This window comes from Myotis nattereri, assembly GCF_964212035.1.
Source record: "Myotis nattereri genome assembly, chromosome: 17".
Taxonomy (NCBI): domain Eukaryota; kingdom Metazoa; phylum Chordata; class Mammalia; order Chiroptera; family Vespertilionidae; genus Myotis; species Myotis nattereri.
In genome coordinates, this window is record NC_138092.1 from 22,825,639 (window position 1) to 22,840,499 (window position 14,861).

Consider the following 14,861-nt stretch of genomic DNA (forward strand, 5'->3'; position numbering starts at 1 on the left):
CCCAGATAATGGTCAGCGGTTCTAGGAAATAAACACAAAGGATCGCCTTAGTCCGTGTGGCCAGGGAAACTCCTCCGTGTACAGCACTGGTGGCAGGCAAGTTGGTGCCGAAGCTGCCTCCAAGGTGATAGACTACGCACACCTTCCCATTCCAAGACAAAAACCGGTAATATGACTAACCAAGGGAGGAAAATGGTGTCCCTTTTTGGGATCTGGTGCAATGTATCCCACTGTCCTACCAACTTTTGGCCTCATTGCCCATCATCATGCCACACCAAGTTCTCATTCCCCTTCTCGTTGCTGTCCCTCATCTCAGCTCTAGTTCAGGTACTTCCTGCTCCCTGAGACCTTTCCCACCACCAGCGTCCATGCTGAAGTCTCCCTTCTCTGGACCACGAAAGCTCAGTGTGACTACCTGTACTACACATACAGATACATGATCATATGCTGCCTTGTATCATTAATAATAGTTTCATGTCTCTTTTCTTTACCTGACTATACACTCCTGATGACAAGGATTTTTTTCTAAAATGCACCAATGCTAGGCACATGGTAGGCACCGTCCCTAAACTATGTCGCTAACTCTAGAATATAGTTTCCATGGAGATGCATCTGCTTTGCCCACACAGTGCCTGGTAAAATGAACATGTCTCCAGTGCCTAGATCAACATTTAATGCCCAATTTTGAGAATAATTTAAATACTAGTAAAATACAGAAAGTCCTAAATATATAGAGGGAGGGAGGAAGAGAGAGAGAGAGAGAGAGAGAGAGAGAGAGAGAGAGAGAGAGAGAGAAACATCGATGTGAGAAAAATACATTGATCAATTGCCTCCCATACACACCCCGACCAGGGATCAAACCTACAACCCCTAGTCAGGCCTTTTGAAAATAACTGACCAGATATTTTACCATTACCACTTACTAATAGTTATTTTCATTTTTCCACACTTTTAGTAGTTTAGTTAAATTGGGGGAGAAAATAAGGCTCCCAAAACCATTTCTACTATGTTGTGCCTCAAGTCTAGATTCTATACCTTCGGTCTTGAAATAACCTTAATGCCTGGAGCAATGTAAGAGTTTTTAATCAGAACAGTCAGGCTGCTCCCTAGCTGGTAAAATGAGAGAAACACTGAGACTCAAAATGCCTGTTGAATTAAACCCGAAGTTCAGAGATCTGGCTGGTTCAGTTTATCTATCTATACTGGTAAGCTTATCCACATAAACCCCACCCAGCACTGTACTTAAATCTTTCAGAATAGCGAATGCCATGGATGCCAGCTGAAATGAGCAATTAGGAAGCCAGCGTTGGCCCAGCAGGATGATATATTTTATCCTACCACGTTTTTACATTTGCATACATGGCACTCTTCAAAGCCAGGAGTTTATGTTTTCTCACCAAGGCTCAGCATGTGTGAAAAATGCTTTCCAAGAAACAAAGACTGGCTACGAGGCAAATGCAAATGTGAGTTTTTCGGCGAGCAAATGCAGTTTAGCCTGAGCTGAGATCTTTGCTCCATATCTTGGATGAGTTTGGTCATAACCCAAGACTCCTCCAGACAAAAACCTTGAACCTCAAAATCCAGACACAATAGCACAAGGAGAGAATCCCTGGAAAAGCAAATGTATTTCTCAATAAAGAACACTATTTAAATTGGGGATGAGGGGGGGGTGGGGATTCAGCAAGAGATAAGCATGCTCCAGGCTTGGAATTATTTGCTAGTTCATTCTTTCTATGAAAAGGATTATCTCTGTGGCCACATATAAATTCCAAAGCCTCTGATTCCATGAGAACATTTTTTCCTTTGGAAAAGGAACCGTACTAGAATTCTACTCTACTGACGTCCAACCCTAAATAAGGATATGGACAGAGGGTCTTGTGTTAAAAGGGTGGTCAGATCTACCTATTGCTTTCTCTCCCCATCACCCTAAAATGGGTTTTCTGTAGGTTGTCAAATACTTATAGGACAAGTTTAGGCCTTCGAGGCTATAAACTTAGAGCAATAACAGGACCAGAAGCAAGCATACGCAGGCCAGCAGACATGGAGGAAGCTGGGGCAGGTCTGAGATTTCTGCTGTACTCGACTCCATCTTCCCGGGGTGCTGGGCCTTGACTCACATTATGTCACCCTTGAGCAACTTAAGATGATTTATGCTCAGTGGCGCTAGCTCTTTCTTTTTGTGTGTTTGGACCCAAAAGAAAAAAGATGTCCAAGAGAGATTACTTGGAGATTGGAGATTTATTTAATGCATGGTTATTTGCCTGCATATGGCCTAGGCCTGTTTGGCATAAACTGCCAAGTATCTTAAATGGTTCCCAGGAAACTCCCGGCTCCGGCTCCACTGCCACGACTTCTCTGTACCATGTTAATTGTTCCAATGAGATGCATCGTGCACAGCCAAGCACTGATAAACCAGTAATTTGCCAAGCTGGATGTGTAAACCAAACAAGAAATACAGAGATATTCCCTATTCAAAGAAGAATGCTTTTTCGGTGGTCATTCTGTTTTTAACTTTTTTGCAAATAACATTATAGTTGGATCAGCTGCAATTGCCAAACATGAAAAATGACAAAAGCTGGCAGTGACGAGTGGCATTGTGCCCCCAGCCCAGGTCCTAAGATGTAAACAGACTTTTCTGTGGTGTGGTGCAGTGCCAACTCATGAAGGAAGACAAAATCCTAAATGATGCCTGGGCTCATAAAGCTGTTCTTTTCTTTATCAAGATGAGGTTTGAGGTTCTCAGATTTCAAGTGTTTGCTTTGATTTTGATTTTTCTTAAACCAGCACATGTAGCTCCCATGTGTTTTGCTTTAGGCCCTCATTTAATATGGGTGACCAACACCTCACGTAGGAAAAAGCAAAACCAATGAACAAATAGGCGCTATTTATTACCTACACCATGTGCAAGGTTCTAGGCTAGAGGCTCCAAGAACACAAAAGAACAGGCAGTGTGGTACTTCCCGAGTTCCTCAGAGGGCTGACTGAGGAGCAAAGCTGAGAGATAATAATAAAAAACGTGCTAAGCACCAAAATATGGTCAAATGAAACAGCTAGGATTTGAGTTGAACCTGAGAAGGAAGAAAACTCAGGCGAGCGGAAAAGGCAGGCTAGACCTTGATGGCAACTGTAAAAGAATTCTTGCTGAATCTGACATTGTAATAATTAGAGTTTCTATACAGGGTGGGGCAAAAGTAGGTTTACCCAGAGTTTATTCTTGTATTAATCACTGCGTTATTTTTCATACAAACTATAAACCTACTTTTGCCCCACCCTGTATATTTTTTCCCTCGAAAACTGATTGAAAACTATGTATATATTTATGACCCTACAATGGGAAGTCCCCTACAGTAAGTCAACCATAAGGTAAATATTGACCAAGGCCTGTTAAACAATTTTTCAGATACTAACCGGTACTATAAGTACACTAATGTTATATATATACATATATATATATATATATATATATGTATATATATATATATATGATAATCAGTTATATGAAGAAGTATAGTGCCTGTGCTGTACATATGATGTGAAACCTAGATTCTCTTAGACCCATGTGAAGTGTTAAAAATGGAATTCTTCCTAGCTGCAGACAAAGTTTCTGGAGAGTTCTTTGAGGGGTGAGCCCATGTCATCCAGCTCTGCATTCCTAGTGCCTAGTAAATTGTCAGGGTTTATAGTGGGTGTTCAGTTAGTATATGATAAACTGAACTGGCCTAAATCACATTAAGCTGATCAAAATGTAGACATTTGTGCCCAGTCTGCATGACTTAGTGGTTGAGCACTAACCTATGAACCAGGAGGTCACAGTTCAATTCCCTGTCAGGTATGCCTGGGTTGTGAGCTCGATCCCCAGTGTGAGGTGTGCAGGAGGCAGCCAATCAATGATTCTCTCTTGTCATTGATGTTTCTACCTCTCTCTCTTCCTCTCCCTTCCTCTCTTAAATCAATAAAAATATTTTTTTAAAAAAAACTGCAATTAAAAGTCAGGAGGTTTATTAAAAAAACGCAGACATTTGTGAGCTGTAATTTCTCCAGTATTAACTGGTATAGAGTAAATTGTGCCTAGAATAACATTAGAAAGTATTTTCTTACAATGTTACTCCTACCATCTCTATCTCTGGCCATCATTATGAATGTAACTTCCAGTTCAACCCATCTATGGTTGGACACAGAGAGAAGGGTGCAGATCTGTAGGATCCCCTTATCATGCTGGATCTCTAATGATTCCTTAAGTTCTTACATACAAAAAAAAAAAAGCATTGTTCATGGGGTAGGGTGAAGTGAACTCAGCATGATGACATTGATAAAAAAAAAAAATCTTAGGTCATGAATTAGTGGTGTGCTGACAGGGTGGCACTGGCCTAGAGAGAGAGGGTGTACACACAAAAGCTCCAGTCTGTCTCTCAAAGCAATAACAATTCACAATAGAAATTATAGTGTTCCCAGAAGTGATTGAGCCAGTCGGAAATAAAAAGAACCACGTGTACACAACACAATGAGCGGATTATTAGGGGGGGAAGGTAGGTTTGTCAGGGGGAAATACACAGCTGAAGAGGGAACTACTGAGCCAGCAATGACATTATGGAAAAGGTTGTACAACACAGCTTCAAGGCTTCGCATCAACTCCTGGACAATCTCCTCGGCCTCCGGAAGACAAGAGCTGCTCAGAGTCAGCCTTTGGATGCTGGGTCTTTTCTTTCTTCAAAGAACTTATGGGTCCCAAAGCCTATAATTTTTCTTACCATTGACTTGTGGGTTCTTTCAAAGATAAGGGAGTCAAAAGCAAAGCCTCAGGAGCTCTGCTCTCACGTGACCACTCTGAATTTCCATCTGGGTCTTTAATGAACACATTTATGATTCATGATCACTGTTTTCCACTTTCCTGGCACACATATAAGCCTGGCATTATTCAATTTCCTATCCTCTAAATCTTTATTGAGCAACCACCTTGTGCAGTAGCAGAACAATAACTCCATCCTCCTTCGGTCCCAGGGATGCAATCATGAATAAGCCTTTGTCACTCCCCATGAGGACAAATGCAATCAAGTCAAAGGTGACGGCTGTGGACTTATCAATGGGGAAAGAAGATATTAGCTTAACACGCAAATGGGCGCAGAAACACCACCACAAATGATGGCAGTGTGAACGGATTCCTATTCAGAGCAGGTTCAGCCTTTGGGATGAACACACAGGTGTGATTATCTTGTGAGAAGAGTGAGCACGGCGTGCGTAGAGGGGAGTGGAGGCTTGGGCAGGGAGGCACTGGGGCAGACTTCAGTCCGTCTGGGCCCTGTTTCGCCTTCAGTGACTTTCCCACAGGTGTGCTTCGGCTGCCACGGAAGACTCACTTGGGAGGCAGCCAGGAGCAATGTTCCTCTTTGTCTTTGCAGCCACACCCAAGCCCACAGCCGGAGAACTCCCAGGCAGCGATGCCAACCTCAGATACAAAGGATAATGTGGCAGACACAGAAATAAGACTCAGAAGAAAGAGGAAAATGCTGGTCAAACCGACGGGGCCAAGACAGGCTTTCACAGAGCTGGCCACGCCTAGTCCAGAACTCCAGGGAGCGACTGTCATGAGGGATTAAGCCATTCCTGGGTTGCCTGGCGAGGTAGGAGGAACACTTAAGCAACCGACTCTTCAATACATCACGGTGCCCTCATTTACACTAAAAGCATATCTATTATGGCCTCGCAAGCAGCTTTCCAAATCACCAGATCTTCAAAATGCACACTGGGCTCTCCGCTAGAGGTGGAGCTTAGCAAATCAACAAAGGGGTGGGGGGTGCCCCAACTCTCTCCTTGTCCTCTTGATCCCCAGCTGGACAGATGTCAGATCTCCCTTAGCTGATGGAACTATAATGCTCCTTCAAAGTTCCATGCGGATCAAGCATTTGGGTTCTTTCACATCTTCAGGTTGTGCCTCCCATCTGGCTCTGCCGGCTTTGAGGCCGGGGCTTTCTGAGCTGGTGCTGGTGCTATGACCAGTTTAGATGCACACACAGCAGCCACAAAAGGTGGCAGGTTCACAGGAACCCCTCCATGAGGCCTCCCTGGCATTCCTATGCTAGTTGTCCCCGTAGGAAGAAATAACAGATACCTCCACAAACCTCTAATGTCACTCTTCCCTGCCTACTCTCTTCTCCACCCCCAACCTTCCCAGTCTCCTGAGGGCCCTACCCTATTGCCATAGTTTCTCAGAACTGACAAAGAGAGCTTGCTTTCAGCTTGGGCTTGTGCATGGAACTCTATCAGGGTATTGATTCAATACGTCAACTGTTTTTACGCAAGCCCCTCCGCTAGGTACTGTGTCACACGCACAAAATGATCATCTATAGCTCCTGCTTCTTTAAGGAATGAACAATCCAGCAGGCATGCCTAAAGGTAAGTACACAATGAAATGCCACCATAATAACAAAATATTTGCAGGTTGCTTTGCGATTTGACAAGTATGTCCTTATTTATTACCTTGTTCACTCCTCGCACAAATGCTATGAGATAAGAAAATCCTCGTCATCTTTATTTTAGCAGGAAGAGCCCAAAGCTCAGTGCAGTCAGGTGAGTTCCCTGAGGACACTCAGGATTCCAACCCGAACCCATTGCCCTGTTCCTAGCGAGATGATGTAAGAAAAGTACAAAGAAGGTGCCATTGGAATGCAAAGGAGGAAACGCCATGAAAAGCCAGAATGTTCTCAAAACCACATCACAGATGCACTTCTCCCGGAGGCATCTGGCTGCAACGTCGGTTTTATCCAAGTTTATCAAACAGCCGCTGCAAGTTCAGCCAACAGGGCTCCTCGTCACAGCTGCTTCTCTGTCCCACGGAAGAGGCTGTGGTCTCACCATTGTTCTCAATTGCTTTGGAACATCAAGAGCACCTTTATAATTGCAAGGATGTGAAGGTTGCCAGACTCCTGTAATGAACCACGAAAATACAGTGAATTTTCAGATATTTAGTAGGGGACACGAGAGGAAAGAAGCTCGGAGGTTTCTAAACCAGGAAGTTGCAGCATCATGACTTTAATAACTTTAATAATTGTTTTATTCAACAAATAACATTAAGGCCCTACGTCATGCAAGCCACTGTATGCTAAGCACTGGCGTTTCAGACGTGAGCTAGCTAATGGCGCCAGGCACATATATGGAGCATGTGTGCCTACCTCTGAATTCTTCATTCCACATCAGAGACGCGTGGCTTTTCTGGACAAGGGGAGGAGCTGCTGGCCAGCCCTTCCAATTCAATTAGAACGCTGTCGACGATTGACTCCTGGCACGTCGAGTCCTGGCAAGTCAATGGCCTTTTATAATCCAATGAGCCACACAAAAGTTTGCACTCAGAAATGTCTTGACCGTGCACTTTGAGGATTCCTGCTTTGATGGACTTCCAAGCCCTTTGGGGGCTCCTTTGGGAGGTAGGACAGCTATCTCTCTGAACTTCTTGGAGAGATGGCAATCACTCATTTGAAAACCAAACCAGAACTCACCGTAGCCTCACCATACAACTGCTGATAACAAAGCTAAAAAGCTCAGTTCTGGCTCTTCCTCTCTCTGTCAAGAAAGGCGTGCATCTGGGAGGGCCTCCCACCCAGCAGGCGTGACTGGGAATTCTTCCTCCCGCCCGGCATTTTCCATCAGGAAAACTTTCCTGGTTTTTAGATTCCAACACGAGCCTGATGTGTCTGTGATCTTTCTCCTCTTCCTCTTGGGCATTTCAGCTTCCACATGGTTTACTATGCAAAAGGAATAATGGTCAAAAACCAAACACACACACACAAACACAACTTCTTCTCAGAGCTCCTTTGTAAGATCAAAATTTTCTCACCCTGGGCGGTGTGCTCAGCGGTTAGAATGCCGGCCCTCGCACAGAAGAGTCAAAAGGTTCGATTCCTGGTCAAGGACACATACCTGGGCTGCAGGTTCTCTCTCCACCCCAGTCGGGGCACATGAAGGAGTCAACCAATCGATGTGCCTCTCTCACATCCTTGTTTCTCTCTCTCACTCACCCCCCTCTCCCTCCCTTCCACTCTCTCTAAAACTCAAGGGAAAAACTATCCACGGGTGAAAATGAACAACAACAAACATTCCTCATCGCTTTCGCTGAATTTACACACACATAGGCGCTCAGGCCTCCGAACAGACCTGCTCTGTTCTAAACTGGGAGATGCATTTCCCACCAAGAGGCTCTGACGGCCTGAGGGAGGACATGTGGAAGATCTTCAATGTGGCAGTTCTTGTACTCACAGCGAGGAAAATAAAATAACAACGTGATCTTGGACATAGTATTTGACCTGGCGGGATGGTCATTTCCTCCAGTCCCAAATAACATTGAGATGTAGCTGAAACCACCGTGCTGACTGCTAACGACGATGAAGCTGCTCGTGCTGATAAATGTAAGAAGACAAACACGGCAGAAAAGTTTCCACGAGAAGTGAATTCTCAAGGCAGGGAACATTTACCCGAGGAAGCCAGGGAGACATGCAGATTGCCAGGGGCTGAGCGCCGGGAGAACACCCAGAGATTGTTTCCGAAGGTGTGTTCCCCAGAACCAGAGCCCTCCCACACACTCTCCCAAAAAGTGCCCCACGGTCTCATAAGACTGGACACTCAACAAAGAGTAGCTGCTCTTGGAAAATCTCAAAGAACATTGCACGGCAAAGACGATGAGAAGTTCCATTTTAACCTGTTTTACTTTGTTAAACCCTTCCTTTTCAAAATGTATTCGACCACCCATACTGGGGTTTTTTTTAAAAGCATTTATTAACATGTCATAGATGGGAAACTGCAGAAGAGGAAATAGAGCCACCTTGAAAGAAGAATGACTTCCTCGGCGTGTAACTGGCTTCAAGGTCCAGCAACACCCTCACTATGTGTGTGTCTAGAATAGAACGTGCCAGGTTCCAGTCACGGCTACCTGCACTTTTCCTTCCCTGACTGGCATTCTAAGCCGTGGCACCTGGTTCCTAATCTGAATCACAAGACTCCCACCTCACTCCAATCAAGTGGCCAGCTTCTCCCTTTCACACACAACCAGCCTCCAGACTTTCAGAAATATCCTTCCATGCCTGGAGCTCCTACGCCAGAGATGGGTGGGTGGCCATATTTCATAGAAACCAATATTTGTCTAGAACACATTAGCCCCACTTCAGGTAGGGAGCCAGGCAATGAAAATATAACTGCTGGGAAATAAACAGCCATTTGAAGTTGCTGTTGTTTGAAAGAACATGCAGCTGGCCAGGAAGGCAGGAGAATGGGAAACTGGGCCGAAAAACGAATAGGAGGTGCCTCCTCCTGCCCTGGACATGAGCCTGTTAAAATCCCATGAAGCTGGCCAGACAGCCTGGGAGGTGTTTTTTTTTTTTAATATATATTTTTATTGAGTTTTAGAAAGGAAGGGAGAGGGAGAGAGATAGAAACATCGCCCTGACTGGGAATCCAACCGGTGACTTCCTGGTTTATAGATTGACGCTCAACCACTGAGCCACGCGGCCGGGCAGAAGATACCGCTCTTGATGGGTAACTTGTCTCAGTTCCCACAATCTTTCACATCAGCACCTGACCCCCTGCCCATTTCACCAGCAAAAGGAAAACAATATGCTTTCTATGTCCATGCCATGGTATAGTTTTAGTGTTTCCCTCACGGTTTCTCATTGCATCTTAACTCTGCATCGTTTGTGGCAGCAATTTCTTCGTTTTGCTTGGGTTTTCCTCATCTTCTGGATGAGAAGAGTGGGCCACGTGATAGCTAGGATCCTTTTAGCTTCTCATTTATTTGCTCATTCAACACAGAGATGCTGTGCAATCCCTAAGGGCTAGGCAGGGTGCTGGGCATGAAGTGGTGTGTCCCTTAGAGTCAGGAAGGGGGGCAGCTGATTTTTAAGGTGAATTAACATACAAACACAATATTACCAGGTCAAAACTGCTTACATAAAACAAATAGGAACTTTTAGGAGGAAATACGGGAGATAGCTGTAACTCCACCATGCTTCCAATACCCACAGACAGTATCCAGATGGGAACCTAAAACTCGCTGAGATATTAAGGTAGGGACCTGCAGCCACACGCTAGCTCAGCTCCACTGTCCCCTTCAAGACAAGGAGATAACTTGCTGCTGGTAGCCCAGCCAGGAGGATGCACAGGTTTTGAAGCTGTGCAGCTGGAAGCACTGTGATTTGGAGGGAATGAAAAAGAAAGGGGGGGAAGGAGAAGGGGAAAAAATAAGAAAAAGAAAAGAAAAAATTGCTCCTGTCCCCCCAAACAAACCCACACACAACAACAACGACAACAAAACGCAGCCTTCCCCCATCTACAGTCTGGCATGGCCTGACAGCCAGATTGAAAATCTAGGGCAGCACACAGGGGACCTCCCACCACGAAGAGAGCTGATTATTCCATTCTGCATTTGAAAAGACGGCGAGGGAGGGGGCTTCTCGGAAGTGCAAATGAGGACTGAGTTGCAGGAAAGCACAACAGGCCACCATCTCTGAGCCGCGGGGAATTTGTTCTCTGCCAGGAGATGCCGCCTGACAAGACAAGTTCAGTGCAGTTCACGTGGCGGTGAGCGCGAGGGCCCAGGAAGCTCGCGTCTGGGGCTCGCTGTGCACACGCTTCACCACGGCTACAGCTGCGGGTGATTATTAGTACTAATAATAGGTAATATTTACAGAGCCTGTTTAAAGATCCCGAGGCATGGGGCTATACCTACATATTAGATGTGCACAGGCACCCTGCAACCCACCCAGGGACTGCTTTCCAAGCAGATGTAATGCAGCAAATGACCCCCAGGCATTCCCCTCCGGAGCCTCTGAGAAGGGAAAACTAAAAGAGTGAAATATCAATATTGATTTAGGGGTTAAAAAGAAAACATAGATTCAATCCTTAAGGAAAAGCTAAGAGGATGGTGGATGCTTGTTATTATACATCTGTCCAAACCCATAGGATGGACAACACCAAGAGTGAGCCCTAAGACAAACGATGGACTTTTAGGTCATGATGACACATAGGTTCATCTGTTGTAACAAATATTCACACGGATGTGGGATGTTGCTGGAGTGGGAGGCTGGAGGCTGTGCATGTGGGCACAGTGCAATTTTGCTGTGAACCTAAAAACACTCTAAAAAAATCAAGCCTAGTAAAAAAAAACAAATAAATAAGCAAAGAGGTATAGCAATTCTTCATGACGAGCTGAGGCTGGTTCAATAGAACTCAGATGCATTCTGCTTGAATCCCAAAGGTAGTCTGGAAAAGATTCCTGAGGATTTGTGGATTCCTTCGGAACCAGGTTTTGATATCCAGTTGGGCGGTGAGCCCTGGAAACACCAGGCAGGAGTTGGGACCTGGGGCAGGGAGGGGTGTTTGTGAGGCCAGTTAGCCCTTGGAGCCAGATCCCTCCATCTCCTGGGGGGACGCTGGGAGGAAGCTGTGACTTCATCCACCTCACCTCCAGCCTTCATGGGTGGAAGCTGCTTCTGGGAAATTAGCTCTCAGAATTTCCAACTTACCCCCCAGACCAGGAGCACTCACAGCCAGATAGAGTGCTCACACAGAGGGCCACAGTGTCCCAGCAAGCAGGCCCTCGGGACACAGGGAAGTGCCGGGGTGTGGGCAGCATCCGCTACTCCTCCAGCCCACATGGACTCATCTGCCCACCCCTCCAGCCAATGAACTGGGCAGAAGGCCTAAAATGTCAGTAAAAGACAAAAATGTGCAGGCCCACTTCTGACTCTTCCAGAAGAAAAAAGAAACATCTGAAGTTGTAGATGACAAAGTCCAGTTTCAAACACCCATAACTGCATATGGCCATGCCTATCCAAAATAGGGGGTACATTGTTTATTTTAGTAATTAACAGAGCCCTCCATTAAAAAAAAAAGTCATCTCATTCTGTGACTAGAGCAGGGCTTGGCAGCCCGGTACTCAGAAATTCTCACCGGGGACTATTTGGATGTGTTTAGAGCATTTCAAATTGCTAGGAGATATGTCAGCTGCCATGGTGGCACATAATGAGATTGGTCTCACGATGGCCCCTTAAAACAACCATTTCCTTCAAAGGGGGGAGCAGTAATGTAAAACATGTTGTTTTGTGAAGTTTTAAAGAAGTGCATTAACCACAGTAGTACTGAGGCTTTTCCTTCATTAAAATTTTAGTTAATATACACCAGTGACAGGCTGCCCCACCTTCTACGATGTCTTGAGGCAACTTTTTTAAAAGTTTTACAGTGTCTGCTTCATAGATTATGTGTTGAGCATGAAAAAATAAAGGGTTTTTGTTAGGACCACAATAAAAGAGATTTTTGAAGATTCTTCTATTAAAAATATACATTTAAAATATTAAGGTGCTACTCATGAAGAAGTCATTTGACATTAAAGACAACATTCCAGGTTGAAAATGACATGGTAGAAAGTGACATAAGCTGTCCGACAAACTCTTTCATTTCAAAACAACCTTTTCTATGCCTTCATCTCCCATTTCCCTATCCACCCACCCCAACCCACCAAGTTGATGCATAAATAAAAAAAAAATTGACAGACCCAGGAGACAGGAAAAACAAATGCTGTTTAAGAGATGGAGGCCGATGTTGGGCAGCTTAGAGGAAGAGAGACTCCTGTAAATTAACAAGGAATTTGACACTTCTTAATGCAATTAGACATATCTGGGTTTCTCAACTACAGACTGTACAAGACTAGAAATCCCCAGTGAAGAGATGCACTTCAGAAGGTTTAGCTGTTTTGTGTCCTCTTTTCACCAATTTGATTGACTCATTTCCAACTTTGGTAAAGAACACTCTGCTCTCATTTAAAGATTTGAATTTGTACATAATGCATTAAGCAGTTGTTGTTTTGTTTTAGTTGTCTTACCAGGGAGGCCAAGGATCCAACAGGAAATAAACAACATTATCAGGGCCTGTCTTAAAAAACTGGAGGCTACAAGGAGACAATAAATATCACACCTATCTAGCAGAAATGACCCCTTCTTCTTTATCTTCCTCAAGTATAAGCAGAGTGTCCACCACTTTGGGCAAGCAGCACATGGAGTCCTTTGTTCAGAATCAAGATCTTAGAGTCAGTCTTTTAAATCAGTTATTCATACAATACATGTTTATTGGGCACCCAGTATAAACCAGTATAAACCAATCACAGTTCATAGCACCAATAAGACAAAGTCTCCACCTTATGGAGTTTGCATGCTGGTGGCTCAGGTCCTACAGGAACAATACCTCCTCTGGACATCTGACTGACTTTGGGTCTCCTTTCACAGTGGAGTAGAAAGGTATCCTGAACACCCACACATTCTCTCCCAGCTGCTTTGAGGCCATTCTGCACGGACACTGGCCCATGTCTGCCCCTCCCAGTCATGTCCATCTCTTCCCAGCCCTACTGTTTGCTTACTCTGTAAACCAACATTGGTTGTCCATGGCCCATGGACATCTGCTCTCCAAGGGACACTCTTTTAGGAATGGGGAATCGAAATACAAGTCTCAAATCTTTCCCACAACTCCTCTCATTGAATTTAAAGGGTATTTCAAAGTTAGACCAACCTGCACTCAAATGCAAACCCAGAGACCTTCTAGCCGTGGAAAGTTATTTAACTTCACTAAGCTTACCTTCTCTTTCTTCAAAGAAGATAATAAAAACAACCTCACAGGTATGTTTTGAAAATTAAAGGAGATATTTACTGTGTATTTAGCACAGTTCCTGTCACTTAGTATTCTCTTGGTTAGTGGTGCTGCTGCTAACACATAAATTAAAGAAAGATCAATTCACATATACTGACTGGTCCCCCAACCTGGATGGATAAATAATTTTCACACTTTTATAGAAGACATTTCTGGTCAGTAGATATACAGCTCTCACCATGGATGCTGGCCATTGAGCATAAGCATTTAATATTTTACAAATATCCATTGTTATTTGTAAGCTATCCTGACTGGCCTAGAATTTAAAGTCTTTATATGTATAAAGCATGTATGCTGTGCCATATATTTTGTAAACACGTTACATTCATCATCTCACTTAACTCCAATAAGTCATGCTTATCCCTGTTTTACAGAGGAGCAAACTGAGACTCAGGGAGATTAGGGAATCGCCCGAGGCCATTGTTGCTGCTAGAAGTGGCACAGCCAGAATTTTAGCCCAGAGCTGCCTGACTTTCCAGTGAAAAGGTCAGTCACAGTTACCTGGGTCATCTCTTCAGCTGAAGTAAAGAAACACGAGAAAGCTGTAAAGGAATTGAGATGTACGACCTAAAGAAAAGAAGACCCAAGGATCCCTTCCAAATGTCTGTGGACAGTCAAAACACTCAGAAGTGGAAGAAATTATACATTGTTTTGTGGCTCCAGACAGGAAGCTAGAACAAATGAGAAGACAGTCTCAGTTGCTCAATGTGAAGAACTGTCTAATGATTATGAATGTCCAACAATGGAATATGTAGCTATTATTAGTAATGTTTCTCTATAATTGGAGATAGTCAAGCAAAAGTTTCATTCCCACTTTTTGGGAATGTCATGCAAGAGATTCATAAATCAGATAAGAACTGGTCTACATATAGCTGGGCCCTGTCAACCTTTGCAATACTATAATATGAGATACTGAAATTATTTTTCTCAGCCAATGGATAAAAGTACAACTCCCAATAAAACTTCTTATTGGTGCAATATTTCTTGAGTTTAGCTCTTTTTTCTTCTTCTTTTTTTTCTTTTCATGAAGTGTGTTCAGAACATTGGTTAGCTCTACACATTGCTAATACAGGTGCTGTTGTGAGGCGGGTAGAAACTCGCATCGGCTCCCAAACACAAACACGGGTTTGCTGGGGCATTTTCAAGAGGCTGGGACTTCATAGGGAATCTACATAGGCTTCTTG